This window comes from Hemicordylus capensis, chromosome 6, assembly GCF_027244095.1.
Source record: "Hemicordylus capensis ecotype Gifberg chromosome 6, rHemCap1.1.pri, whole genome shotgun sequence".
Taxonomy (NCBI): domain Eukaryota; kingdom Metazoa; phylum Chordata; class Lepidosauria; order Squamata; family Cordylidae; genus Hemicordylus; species Hemicordylus capensis.
Window position 1 is genome coordinate 41,760,260 of NC_069662.1, and position 15,121 is coordinate 41,775,380.

General features: G+C 44.7%; 1 protein-coding gene across 8 annotated transcripts in view; it reads left to right on the top strand.

Moving 5' to 3' along the window:
- Positions 1-15,121, top strand: part of SP6 (Sp6 transcription factor) — a 123,858-nt gene that overhangs the window by 31,488 nt on the left and 77,249 nt on the right. For 4 of the 8 annotated variants that reach the window (XM_053266568.1, XM_053266571.1, XM_053266567.1 and 1 more), the window contains one exon: positions 9,703-9,799. The gene's annotated coding sequence lies outside the window, so the exon portion shown is untranslated. Of the gene's footprint in view, positions 1-305; positions 458-9,702; positions 9,800-10,075; positions 10,150-15,121 lie in introns of those variants that run through there. The other 4 variants (XR_008310585.1, XR_008310583.1, XM_053266566.1 and 1 more) reach the window with 2 other exon arrangements.

Genomic DNA, 15,121 nt, shown 5'->3' on the forward strand with positions numbered 1-15,121 from the left:
TGGCGCTCCCGCTTCCAACAGACTGGAACTTTGCCACAAAAGGTCAGACAATATAGTCATAATATATTAGGGTCCTATAGTTTCAATTAATTGTTTTAAGAAGGACTCTGTTGCTTAAAGAAGCCCCATTCACTCACTCCTCTACCCCAGAATACACAGCAGAAGCCAATGCAGCCTCCCACAAGCCAGACCCAACCCCTTTGCTTCCTTCCTGGCAAGAAACTGGGTGAGACCATGTGTGTAGAAGAGGGGTGAAGGGTAATCTCCCCTGCAGATTTCAACTGGCCTAATACTGACCACGCTCCCCACCTCAGTCTTTCCTTGGATAGGAAGAGAAAAGTAGCCTGGACTTGACTGGAAGGTTTGACACCAAATCCAATAATACAGCATTTTGTAAGAGGAAGATGGCCCATTTTCTGATTAAGTTTGAAAATGCCAAGCTGGCTTCATTAATAAGGTAAACAAACTAATGACAAAAATTACCATACTTCACTTATGTATTAAAGTATAACAAAATCCTCGCTCCCTAACAACATTCTCTGCCACCCTTTTGATCCCCCAAACTAGATGTTCTAGAGTTGCCTCTGCAATTGGACCATGCAATTCCCCCCTCCATTCCTCAATGTCTTGACATGGAAACCTCTTGCCCTCTCCTACGAACAACAGGGAGTGACCTTTCCCCTTGTAATTGCACAGAATAGGAGCAGAAACTCCTCATTTTAGCTTGTGCATCCTGGATTGGACATTTACATTTGGGAAATGGTAAAATGATTCTAGGCGTGTGTGTGTGTGTGTGTGTTTTAGCCTACTTTCCAAAGGAAAAAAGGCTTATGAGATTTTAATGTCTGTCTGAATGTTCACGTGTCCCCCTCTGATACCCTTACAGCCCAATACAAACAAAATTCACACCACATGGGAAGGGAATCCTAGAGGATCCCAACAGCGTTTTTGTTTTTGTTTTGCCAATTTGCCATGTATTTTCAAAATGGTGGCCTCTCCATTTATAGACAACACCCCTTTGTAAACAATGTGCTGATAGTCAGTTACAAACCAAATCCACAGCATGTGGGAGGGGGTCCTAGGTAAGAGTCATGATGTTAGAAGGTGGAAAGTAGGCCTTATTAGTTCTATCTAGAATGACTTGTTTTGAAAAGCAGCAATACTTGAGTGTGAAATGTAGAAAGGCTATATTTCCCTCATGTTGATGAGAAGGCCTAGCTCAGATTCCATGTAGGTTTGCTGGTGGTGGTGAGGGCAGATGAGCCCTGATATTTGGTCAATGTCTATTAATGGTATGTATCCTCAGTAACACTTCATTATGATACCCCAGCAATCTGGCTCTCAGTTTGACAGGCTATATTTGGTGTACAGTTTCCTCTCTGCTGGGATGGTGCAAACCGAGAAGGCAAGGTTCACATCAGGCAGCTTCACATGTTTTTAAAATGCCCCGCTGTAGTCATGTATGTGGGGTGAAGGGGAAAGAAGTCATAACCATGAGTGGTGGGGCACGTGAGTGAAAGAAAGACACAGTGCGGTGGGACTTCCTCCCCCTTTGCCCCGCTGTACACGGCTACAGCGGGGTGTTTTTATAATGACTGAAGAGGGCTCTTGTGTTGGAAAGACTAGCTGATGTGGAAAAGGAAGAATCCTCACTCTGATGCAGCCGGCCCTGTCCTTTCGTGGTTAGCTTGCCTCCAGGAAGGTTTCGGAAAGAGGTCTTTCCAGGAAGGCAAGTTCGGTTTGGCCAGAGAGTGAGAAAGAGACATGTTAGTGGGCTTGCCTTTTCATTACCTCTGAGCACAGATAGTTATGCACCCCCTGTATTATTACGTTATGAGTATTATATCATTTGAGCACAGGGTTTTTAAAATGCCTCTTACTGCCCCCATATGTGATTCTATTGTGCCACTGAAAAAAAGTGCTCTGAATACTTTGTGACCATTGTTTGATCAATGTTTGAACTATTTCCAAATTGTCTCCTCAGTGGTCTGTGCATATAGCCCATGGATAGAACGTAAACAGTTACGAGGTTGTGGGATAGGATGTAGATGAGGCAACCAATCAATAATTGGATGGGTGTAAGGAGATTATGGGAGGTGCTGTCCTTCCTTTTTGTCTTGTTTGGTTGAAGGATGGAATGAACAGAGACTTGGCTTCCGACTGGACAGATTAGGGATGGTAAAGTAGGAATCCCGTCGCCATGGGTGGATTCTGTACCATAAATAAACCAGTGCTCACTCTCAGTCCCACACCTGTGTTTATCTGTCTGTGTCTCAGCTTCCGCTCAGCTCAGTAGGGAGGAAGAAGGGGGGACATGGAGGAAGAATGGAAATATCATCAGCTGCTTGAGCAGACTTGTGTGGGGCACAGAGAAAACCATGGGGCAAGTTAAGAGAGAAAAACCTGAGTGGGTTTTTGGGGGGGAGGGGGGTACTATAAACTGGAAAGGGGAAAAGATTCATATAGTTTGCTATGACAGGCAACGGTGAAGTATCCTAAAGTTGTTCTGCTCATGAGAGTGACAGAGGGGATATCTTCAAGCTGCTTAGCAAAGGAGAGGGAAGAATAGGTCCAGTTGCTACAGCCAGGGGTGACCTTTCCCTTCTATGAGGCAAGGTGAGGCTCTCACCTCAGGCAACAGATCATTGGGATGCCAGTGTGGCAACAAGATGCCCTCTGCCTCTTGTTTTAAAACAAAAAGATGAATAAAGGAAGGCGAGTATACACAAAGCAAGGCTGCTTTTGGCATTGGTGCCCTGTTTCAGGTGCACAAAGGTCCTGAGCTACCACTGGAAACAGTAGCTAGTGTGGGCTATCTTAGGCGGTTATTCGTATTGTTGTGAGACCTCAAGAGTCGATAGCTATAATGGTTGCTATGACATGGACATTGCTACAGACATGGTTGCTATGACAGATATCCAAAGGCCTGTACAATTTAGTGGTAACAGGCTCAGTTGGGTGCAAATAATTGAGGTGGGTGCACATGTGCATTGCACATGTAAATCAGTTTAGCCTCATGGCTACCAACCAAGGATTCAGAGAAAAGGAAATAAAATCCTTAGTACCTTTACATATCTACACATTACGAGAGTTCTTTGGAGAAAGCCTTGGTAATTACAATGGTTTTTAATCTGTAGTATAGATCAGGCAAGGTTTCTCTGGATAACAGTTGTTTGAGTAGCGAACATACAAAGCTGCCCCATCCGGAATCAGATCCCTGGCCCACCTAAGCCAGTATTGTCTACACAGAGTGGCAGCAACTCTTCAACATTTCAGACCGGGGTCTTTCCCAGCCTTTTCTGGAGATGCCAGAAATTGAGCCTGGGGCCTTCTCTAGGCAAAGAGAATGTACTCTACCACCAAGCTATGGCTCCATACCTGCCAACATGTCCCTATATGGGAAAATAGGGACATGTTGGCAGGTGTGTGGCTCTTCCCTGCTATCCTGCATCATGAATAGGGTGCTATGGCTTAGCTGAATCTAGAATGGGCTGCTGTGCCAAAAGTCAGGAAAGGGTGGTGTTGGTAGACTCTGGAAATTTGAAGAAGATGCCAGGAGCTTTCACAGACAGCAGGCTTTACCGGGGGTTTTCTGTGAGGCTTTACTGAGAGTTCAAAGTTGCGCTGCAAAGAGTGGATTTTTTTACCCCAGATATAATTTGGGCTAAGCTCTAATGCACGATGAAAAACCTGAATTGTGTGTGAAGTGCTCCGATAGCTCACAGGGACTTTGGGATAAATTTGGCTGATATGTGAATGCACACCTCCATTCTGGAGGAGATGCAAACTAAAAGCTGGGTGTGAAAATCTTCCAGGAAAGGTTTCATCTTGATAACAGTGGCTTATTACAGGTGGTACAAGGGACATTAGAAAGGGTCATTGTGACAGTAGGTTAATGGTACGGAGATTCCTACATTACTATTCCTAATCTGTCCAGTCAGAAGTCATGTCTCTATTCATTCCATCCTGCAACCATCAAGACAAAAAAGGAGGGACAACATTCCCCACAAACTCTTTACGTCCATCCGATTATTGATTGGCTGCCTCTCCTACATCCTATCCCACAATCTTCTCACCGTTTCAGTTCTATCCAAGGGCTTTCTATATGCAGACCAGGGAAGAAACAATAGGAAGCCAGGTTGTGATAGGGCATCTAGGAAAAGTCGTTGGGATGACTTTGGTGTCAAGAGTGGTTTGCTGTGGTGTCTTGGGGCGAATGTAAGTAGCATTGCAATTGTGGGTTTTGTTTAACCTCTATGCCAATAGCTATAAGAGACGCTGGAACAAGTTGTTGTGAAGCAGACATATCTGAGAGTTTTTCCACATGCCACAATTTTTTTCTCATGGTAGGGTTTTTCAGTAATTACTGAGATTTGGTGTTTCCTGGATCTGCCCCCTTGAAGTTTTCCACACCTGGCTTTTAGTCCACATCTCCTCCGGAATGGAGGGTGTGCATTCACATATCTGCCAAATTACCCCAAAGTCCCTGCAGACTGTCAGGGGACACTTCACACAAAATTTGGGGTTTTCACCACGCTTTAGAGTGTAGCCCAATTTACATCTGGGGTAAAATAAATAAATCACTTTTTGCATTGTTTTTGGGGGGCAACTTTGAACTCTCAGTAAAGCCTCACAGAAAACCCCCGGTAAAGCCTGCTGTCTGCAAAAGCTCCTGGTAATATTTACATGTTTCTGCTTCCATGTTACATTTTTCCACATATGCAGATGCATGCAGAAGTGATCCTTGGATCTGCAAGAATGTGGGGGGAAGGGGGATTTGGTCCTAAGAACAGAAGAGTTGCTTGGAAGGCATAGTCAAACGAAATGTGTTACAGTACTGGGAAATCTAGACTAGATTACTGTGGAAGGTAGCTGAAGAGAGAACCAGATGCTATGGGGCAAACACAAGGTTTCCAGTTCTGCATTTCATTCATTCATTCATTCATTCATTATTTCTCTGTGTAAACTGCCCTGAGCCATTTTTGGAAGGGCGGTATAGAAAATGAATAAATGAATGAATGAATGAATGAATAAGGTGCATAATGGCGAGGGGGGGGCATTTGTAGTTGTAAGTGAGAATTGGCAGGTGAGTGGAGGTCCTTAACTCCTCTTCTCATGCTTTCAATTCTCTCTCTCCCAATCCCACCTCTTCTCATTGTTTTTATATTGTTTCCTTCTCCACCCAGATGGCTGAGTGGAAATAAGCCTAGTGTGAGATTTTGGGTCCCTGCCTCCCCCATATTACTGTTAACCAAAAAAGATGGGGAAATGTGTTTGCTGGAGCAATGTTTAGTCCCAACCTGAGGCTGCATACATCACCCAAATCTCACAGGCATCAATTTGCAAATAACGGATCCAAAGAAAATAGAGTCCATGTGGCACAAAGTTTCTGCTTCCAACAGCACTGCAATTTACCCTGTGTGGACAGTGGCTCTTCTTCAGTGCCTTTAAGATTCCATGAGAAAGTCCAAACGGCTGTGCATGAGACATACACATGCAGGAGCTGTGCTAATTAAATATATCCAGTACCTGAGTGAGGGGGAGGGGAGTTTATCCAGAAGCACACTGAAGGCCTCTAGCGTAGAGCCCCCAAATCTTGGGCAAGTTGATATAGGGCAAGTAGGAAGGATAATTAACATGTCGCGTAAGGCTTTCAGGACATGCTACATGCATTTTGGAAGAAATGCTACCAAGGGTGACTTCCAAGGCAGAAACCGAAAATGTGTAAAACAGGTGCTGAAACTCACTGTCCCACAAAGCGGTGCCACCCACGGCTACAGTTAAAAGAGCAACTCTTTGGGGCTGGGAGCTCTGCAATGGACTTGCCAACACCCTGCAGGCCTGATCTGTAAGCCCCCTTTTCACACCCTAGAACTTGGAGCACCTTGTTCTAATTGTGTCGCAGACCCACAAGGACCCACAGTAGACAGGGAGCTTGTGAACAGCCCTGCTGCATAGCCACAGTGTCGTTTCCCCCCCCCTGCACCCCACCCCATGCCAAACCTGAGCATTGCCTCAGGGTGGCCAGCTAAAACCAGCTCTTCGCTGGGCCCAGCACCTTCCACTGGAGCCAAATAATTGCTTGGTCCTTTGTTGTTTGGTGTCTACAGCCCCGGGGCCTTCATTTGTGGGAACTTGCTGTGGCTAGTGCCTCCCTCTTTAATTACCTTCCCCTCCTGCTCATGCACCCGCTCTCTTGGCTTACTCACTCCTCGGCAGCTGGGCACAACTCCCAAAAGCCTGGGTCCTTTAAATTGGGCCTTGGCAGCAGCCTCTCCCTCCCTTCCCTGCATATCCTCTGCCCGCCCACCCCCCACCAACAGCCACAAGGACTTTGTATCAAAGCACTTAACAGAAATGATGTGCACAGCGGTTAAAACCAGCGAGAGCCTTGGAGTTATATCCCCAGACTAGGTTTCAGTTGTGGCTTTGTAAGAGCATAAGAACACAAGAGCCCTGCTGGATCGGACTCAGGAGCCATTTCACCTAGCGTCCTGCTTCTAACAGTGGCCAGCCAGATGCCTCAGGGAAGCCTGCAAGCAAGGCATGAGGACAACAAGCCACACTTGTTAGTCCTGAATGTTTGGTATTCAGAGGTATACTGCCTCTGACTATGGAGGTTCAGTTTCACTGTAAGGGCTAATAGCTGTTCATAAATGTACTCCCCATTGATTTCTTCAACTGTTTTATAAGGCCATCTAAATTAATGACCATCCTCACACCTCCTGGTGTTGAATCCCATAAGTGAACTACGTTCTGTGGAATGGCATAGTACTTATTTTTGTCTACTCTGTTCTGAACAAACTGCTGATCAATTTTAGGGGGCAATCCCAAGTACCACCACCACCACCACTACTACTACTACAAATATGCATATGCTGCTTTTCAACAGAAGTCCCCAAAGCGGTTTACATTGAGAAATTAAAAAAAATTAAAAAAAATGGATCCCTGTCCCTAAAAGGCTCACAGTCTAAAAAGAAACAGAAGATAGACACCAGCAACAGCCACTGGAGGGATGCTGTTCAGGGGATGGATAGGGCCAGTTGCTCTCCCCGCTGCTCAGTAAAGAAAATCACCACTTTAAAAAGGTGTCTCTTTGCTCAGTTAAGCAGGGCCTATTCTATGAAAGGGAGCAAAATCTCTCATTCTCTACTTTTCTATGCCATTAATAATTGTATAAATATTACCCTCCCTTTCTAGCTGTCTCCCACACACATAGGCTAAAGAATCTTTGTAGGGAAAGTTCTTCAGCTTCCTGATAATTTTGGTTGCCTTTTTCTGTACCTTTCTCAGTGCTATTAGGTTTTTTAAAAAAGATTATGATGGGCCAACCAATACATATTGGCTGACACAATGAGGAAAATTCCTTTGAGTGGTCACATTTAAATTAAAAGGACAAATTAAGCATTGCCTAACTTGTCCTTTTAATTTTAATAGGACCACTTTGAGTAATTTTCCTCATCATGTCAGCCATTATTCCAAATGTGGCCATGCTTTAGATTTATATAAAGGCATCATGATACAGTTTTATTTACAATCCATTATGATAGTTTTATTTAAACTGCACTTTCATTCTACATTTTTTTAGTGCACAGTTGCCATAACCCCCAATATTTATTTCCTGGGAAGCCATAGTCAATTCAGATCCCATCAACATATATATGAAGTTAGTGGGTCCCCCTCACCCACACGTGCATCCCTTTGTAGTTACAGTGAATTTCATTTGCCATTTCATTTCCCATTGATTTGGAGAGATCTATCGGGAGTTCTTGACAGCTGACTTTGTATTTCATCATCCTGAATACTTCGGTGTCATCTGCAAACTTGGCTATCACACTGTTCATGTTTGAATTCAGACCTTTTATTAGCAAGTTAAAATGCAATCATATGCACACTTACCCAGGATTAAGAAGTATTGAACAAGGATTGAACGTTGAGTAAATATGCACAGGATTGCACTGAAAGTGGTTGGTGTATGGTAGTTAGGACATGCATGGCAGATTTGGCATCTGGTGGGTTAGAATAGAAACCAAAAGGTACATATCCTAGATCAGATAAAACAAATTAGTTACCTTTTAGCAGTTTTTATCTACCCCATCACAATCACAACAATTAGCTGTAGCTTTTAGAACATACTTACAAGTTAATTTGAGATTGTACTCCATATTGAACCACTTTAAGTGGCACAGCGGGGAAATGCTTGACTAACAAGCAGAAGGTTGCCGGTTCGAATCCCCGCTGGTACTATATCGGGCAGCAGCAATACAGGAAGATGCTGAAAGGCATCATCTCATACTGCGTGGGAGGAGGCAATGGTAAACCCTTCCTGGATTCTATCAAAAGAAAACCACAGGGCTCAGTGGGCACCAGGAGTCGAAATCGACTTGATGGCACACTTTACCTTACTCCATGTTAGTGAATCTGGAATAACTAAAACAGTTATCTTCATTATTTTTCAAGCAAGGGTCACTTGGGCAAAAAACCTTCAATGTGAAAACTATTTCCCACTGTGCTAACCTCCACATGGTACTTAACTTTTCTCAGTGTTGGGAAGCCTCTTTACGAGAAACGGAGCCCTCTCTTAAGAGCTCTGTGAGGACAGTGCTGGGAAGGGTGACACTTCCCAGAAATCAGTGCATGTTTTCCAAGATGGTGTAGGGTCTCAAGAGAGCTAAGTTTACCTTAAAATTGTACCTGGTGCTGGGCAAAGTGCAGCCCTGCACGGGGGGGGGGGGGGGAATGGTTGCCTCCTCATGGTGCCAGGGGACTGTGTATGTAGAGTATTCAGCTTCAGCCAAAGCTTCATACAAGCATAAGGAATTAGTTAAGGAGTCACACTTAGGGTAGATGGGAGACGCCACTGGCTACCGGAACATTTAGTTCCAATGAAGAACTTAAATATGTTCTTGCATTTATTTGCTAATCCAGATATGAATCATAACATATGTACACTGAAAAAGCTGGGAAATAAAACTACTTTAAAATATCACACTTTAACCATCTCAGAGGAGATGCATCGTAAATGGATGGTTAAAGTAACCATGTTAAGTGAATCTGAGTGTATGCCTCTAATGTGTTTTGGTTAAGATCTCAATTAGGATTGTCAGGATCCAAAGTGGAGGTCAGGGGAGCAGTGGTGCGGGGAATTTGGACTAGATAGTGGGCCATGTGACTTGAGTTCCCAGTCCCTGTTAGTGATTTCCTAGACAACCTTGCCCAAGTCCTTTAATCCTTTTCTGGCTCAGAATATTCTCATCGCTTCTCAAACTTGTCTTGAGGTTCCATTAATGATTCCCAAACATTCCAGTATTGTTTTGGCAACACCACCTTTCCAGCCTCTCCAGCATTTGACCAACAGCTGAAAGATTATATCCTTCCATTGGGGAGGTGGTAAATCCCTCTCGAGTTGTTATTAAAACCCACAGATTGGCCCTGGAAATGCCAATAAAACCCTTGGAAGATGCATTAAATTGACTTCAGAGATGTGAATCAAAAAGCCAAAACCACAGCTCCAAAAGCACTAATGGTGTCTCAGCAAATACTTTCTTCAGAACGCAGAAGAAAAAACATAGAACATTTGGTGGTGATGGTGATGATAATGATGATGATTTATCAAAATTAACTTTGTTCAGCAATTTTTGGGATGAGATCTGATGTTTTCTATAGCACATATGGGAGCTTTAACACTTGTTTATTTTCTAGTGGTGGTTGCTGGTCGACACCCAAGATTTTGTGGCGCTTGGGTTGCCAGCCCTCCAGGATTGGCCGGAAATCTCCAGGAATTGGCATCAATCTCCAGGTAACCATCAAGATTTTTGTTGCTTGATATTTTGAAAAGCATGGAGGAAAAAATAGCTTCAGAAAGAGTTGCCAACCCTAAACATGACCCCTCTTTTAGTTGTAGGCAACACATAGTGCTGTTTAGTTTGTGAGGCAACAGAGAAGTGCTGGTTCTCTCTCTCTCTCTGATCTAGTACTTGTGCTGTTAGGCAGCTGAGAAGCCATAGAAATGTTTTGCTCCCCCTCTAGTGGTGGTTGCTAGGCCACCATGAGGCTGCCATCTTTTCACATTTAGATCCAGACGTGGAGTGAACACAAAGAGGAGAAGAATATCACTGATAGGCCCCACCGCTGTGCTGAAAGCTGAAGGTGAGAACAGGCCCAGGCATACACAGCTATACACACATAGGGTTTGCACTTGTGACTGGGGACTCTGATTGTGCAATGTTATGTATAGACCCTACACGTGTGCACTTGTATTATGTGTGTAGAGTCTGTTATCCCCTGTGTTGGAGCTCATCAGATAGGGTTGTGTACTGAGCATGCTCGAGACAGAACTGGATCACATAACGTTAATTTCCTGATGGGGCATCCTAGCTCCAGTTCCAGTTCTGTCTTGCTTGAGCTTACAGGTCTGGGAGAGAGCTCCTAAATTTCTCAATATTTGCTATCTGTTTTTTCACTCTATCTTCTTCCACCTCCCACTATTTGGATTGTGCGAGGGTGGGACGGGAGCTGCTTTTAGATTTGGACTCCAAATTACATTTTCAGAACTTTACCTTTTTCAGTTCTAATTTGATTGGATTTACTAAAATTCCTTTTTCTTTTACTTGATCCCCTTTTTACTCTATGGAGCTGGCTCATTCCGGAGAGCTCCTTTGGGGCTCCCTTTCCGAGGGCTCACAGCTGCCGCAGGACCTGGGTAGCTCACTGCGGCTGCACCCCCAAAACAGGCTGTACCAGCTGCTCCTGCGCCCGCCGTGCCCGCCATTTTGCCCCCAGAGGCACTGGCTATGGAACAACCTTCTAAAAAAGCTCGCCAAAAGGCCAGACATTGTGGGTATCAGTCCCTGATTAAGAAGAAGAAGCGCAAGCATGCGTCTCCTCCCAGTAAGGAAAGCTCAGAGCATCATTCCCTCCGCACTGCCTTCAGAGCCAGCATTACCCTCCGTTCCCTCCAGACTTCCACCAGAGGTTTCGCCTTATTTGGTGCCGATCATCCCTGGGCCAGTAAGTGTTTCTACCCACCCAGCCCTGCACCCGCTTTGCTCCTCATATCATGGTTTGGCTGAATGAGTTTTTAAAACGGGAATGCCTTGTGCCTCATGCGCCTGAGCCACATGCGGCTCCAATTGAGAACCCGATTAATCCTGTGCCCGTTGTCCTGATCCCGCCTGCTGGTCCAGTGCCCTTGGGCCCCCTCCACATGATTATTTATTATTATTTATTTAGTATATTTCTATACCGCCCAAAATGCAAGTTCTCTGGGCAGTTTACAGGACAATAAAAACAACCAATAAAAAGATTAACATATTTAAACAATTAAAATTTAAAAAGTTAAAACTATTACGATACAATTAAAACACAATTAAAACAATCTTATTAAAAGCCTGGGTGAACAAACGAGTCTTGACTGCCCTTTTAAAAGTTGTAAGAAATGGGGAGGCTCTCCTCATCGTCCCCGGATTCAAACCCACGCAGGCACACTATTCTGATCTCAAAAAGGGGGTTGTTTGCTCCTAGATTTTTTCCAAAACGTAAGAGGAGATCCTATTGCTCTTCTTCTCCTGAAGAACATCCAGTGCCCAAACGGCCTAAAGGCGAGCCAAATCTTCCCGCTCCTGCTCAGCCACCCCTCCCTCCTCCTAACCCTGCCATTCCTGCAGCTCCTACGCCTGTACCTTTGGCACCCATACCTCCTCAGGTCGCTCCTGCTCCTACTGCTCCTCTTCCCTGCCCAGCTCCCACCCCCACCCCTCCACCTCCAGCCAGACCCAACCAATCTGTTTCTGGCTCTGAGTCCTCTCCTTCAGGGACAGAAGACCCAGTGGCACCTATTGATTCCAATAAAGAGGATGGGGAGTTAGCTGATGAAGAAATTACAGCCCCTATCTCTTTGATACTCTTCTCTTCTTCAGATTTTGATGTCCTCCTCTCAAAAGCTAAGAGGACCATTAATGATGTAGCGCCTTCTGAGGCGGCTGAGCCCTCTCCTTCACTGTTCCCTTCAAGCTCCAATGCCACTGCCACAGTACCTTTTCCATCTATGTTTCACAAATGGTGTCTGGTTCCATTATCAATACTGAAGGACAAGTGCAGTTAAAAACTCAGGAGGACAGGAAATGCGATTCTCTTTTAAAGAAGGTTCAAGAGGCCTCTGCAACAACCATTAGGGTAGCCACCACCAGAACTCTGTTTTTGCCCACACCTCTTTTCTCTGGGTCAAGGAACCCGTAGCTCTTGTTCCACCTGAAAACACCAAGCTTTTCCAGGGCATCAATAAGATGGCCAAAACAGCGGCCCTTATGACTGACTCCAGCCTGGATTGCATTAGCCAGTCATCCAGAGTCACTTGGTCACTGGGGTAGCCGTACACAGATCTCTTGTGATTTATTGAGAAAACGTATATCTGGTGTAAAAAGGTTGCTGTTCTTTCGGGTTGTTAGTTTTCACAAGACTGCTCACCTTGCTGGGTGCTTTGCTATTTACATTTTGAATGGAAGCATTTTGCCGCTGTTGAGTGGCTAATGTGGAAAGCACCCTGCACTCGAGTAAAGCATTTGTCTGAGGAGACAAATGCTGTACTTAGGGAGAAATTCATTGTAATTACAGGGTGAATGCCTCCCCAAATACAGTGTTTGTCTCCTCAGACAGCAGGGGTGGAGTTTTAGAGTACATCAGCATGGAGAGGGGGCTTCCAGGTGTGCTCTTCTGGATACTGTATTCGAGGACAGTATCCATAAGGAAAAATTAATGCCAGAACAGGGCTTCTCACTTGCCTTTCAGTCTCGTGTTCCACTTGATTAGGAATTGGGGGCTGGTTTTATGGCCATCATCCGACCTTTCACCCATATCTGCAAAACTTGATACCCTAACTCACTAAAAGCATAAAGCTGGCCTTGGTCAGCTTTATGCCAATTTGCTGACTTCATTATTATTATTATTTTATTATTTTTGGTCAGAGTTGACTTTATTCCATTCTTGCTGACTCTTCAGAACCAATGGTATTGTCTTTGTTATCTCATATCTAGTGTTGCCCACTGTTTGGGGGGTATTAACCACCACACCTTCTGTTTCTATGCCATTTGCTCATACCGCAGTGTCTCCATCAATATTCTTGCATTACTTTTAATCCTTGTCTGCCAGCAGGCTTGTCTTTTTGCCATCCTATGTCATGCTCCATTTCAATCTTATTCGAAATCTTATATTAATCCTTTGACTTATCCTAAATTAGCTATTTCATACCTATATATCACCTCCCACAGCAGCATAATGATCACATGTGTAGACTATTGTAAGCTCTACCTTTCTGTCTTTGAGAGGCAATGCCCAGATGCAACAGTCCACAACAGAAATAGGAGGGATAAAAGGGGAAGGGAGAGTCTTCTGTGTCCCCAAAACATGATATGTTTACTGCACTGTGGAAGCAGCAATACAGTTCCACTTGCTGCTCACAGTGGAAAAGCAACGACTGGCTGGTGCTACAAGGAGCACACCTGAAAGTACCCCATATTTGCACATTCAACTGCCAAGAGTTTTCCCAGACAGCAGGCTTTATTTCAGGTTTTCTGAGAGGCTTTACTGTGAGCTCAAAGTTGCCTCAAAAAACTGACGCAAAAAGTGGAATCAGGCTACTCTCTCTAAAGCATGGTGAAAAACCTGATTTGTGTGTAAAGTGCTCCCTTATAGCTCAGCAGGGACTTTGGGGTGAATTTGGCTGATATGTGAATGTACACCTCCATTCTGGAGGAGATGCAAATTAAAAGCCGGGTGTGAAAGATGCTTAGTAATCTAGTATAAAGAATCATATATATCGTATGTGAATCACGCCGTTGTAGTGTTCTGTTCCTCTCCTGTGTAGTTGCTAGGCAACTCAAAGGACCCTCCATCCATCCCTTAATGGTAATTTCTGTATCAGAAACTGAGTGCTGTTCTCTGTTTCTTCGTCCCTTTTACTAGTGAATGCTAGGTAATACAGAAGCCATGGCTATTTGTTTCCCTTCTAGTAATATTTGCTAGGCATCCCGGAAGTCCACTGTCTGTCCTTCAGCAACACAGAAGCTATAGTACTAGTCCGGCTTAAAAACCCCCTCTAGTTTCAGAGGCTTGGGGTGGGGTGGGTGCGGAAAAATGGGGCTTCTGTTTTGCCCCACCGTTTCTCTGTTACGTGTGAGGTGGTCATGCCAGTAAATTGGCGTTTTTCAAAACTCAATGAAGGGGAGTCTGACAGCTGTTTTGGGTATGGTTTGCTCTAAGTGGTTTGCAATTGCAAATGCTGGGAGTGGGGAGATGTTGTTGCAGATTGGTGATACTCTGTGGAGGGAGTCCAGAAGGGGAGCGGGAGGGAGAAATTCCTGAGTTAAACACAAGCACAAACTGCAAAATGTGTGTCTTCCTATGTTTTACATAGGCTTAAGATATGCAGAATGGATGAAACCTGAGCCCTTTTATGTCTGAACTGATTCCATTAGGTGTGTGTGTGGGGGGCGGGGACATGAGGTGATGAAGGCAGTCACTCACAAAGGCAAGGGTTAAGCGTCCTGCTCTTTGATCCAGCTTGGCAACTCCTCATGCCATCCTTCCGCTCTTAGCTGTTAATCTAAAAACACACACACAAACCACTCTCTTGCCTCTTCCTCTGTGGTGTGATTTATGATTGGTTGGAGGAAAAACCCGGAGCAAGTAGGTGGGAACGTGCAGGAAAAAGATCTGCCAGGGAGTGTGGGGAGGAGCTGACAGCTATGTGAACTGTCAATTTAATCCCCCAAATTAAACATCTTGTGAATCTGCTGTGAAGCAGATTAACTCTTCAGATACTCTGAGGCATGAAGGCATGTGTGAATAACTCCCTGGTGGTACATCTCAGTACAGCAGGTGGTATTTTGCGCCCTCTGCCATGGGAACTGCCTGGTGCTGCTCTGCCTGGCCTGATTCCACCAGGAATAAAGGGCAAGGCTGTTGGAGTTCAGCCTTTCAAAAGAGATGAAGTCTGATAAGGAGGGAAGAAGGGTGCAGAGCAGAGGTGATATTAGGAAGCAACAACTAAAGACACCTCTCTATTTGCAGGGGCAACTGTGGAAGAAATTGCCCACTCCTGTGCACAGCAGCCATCCTTGGAGGC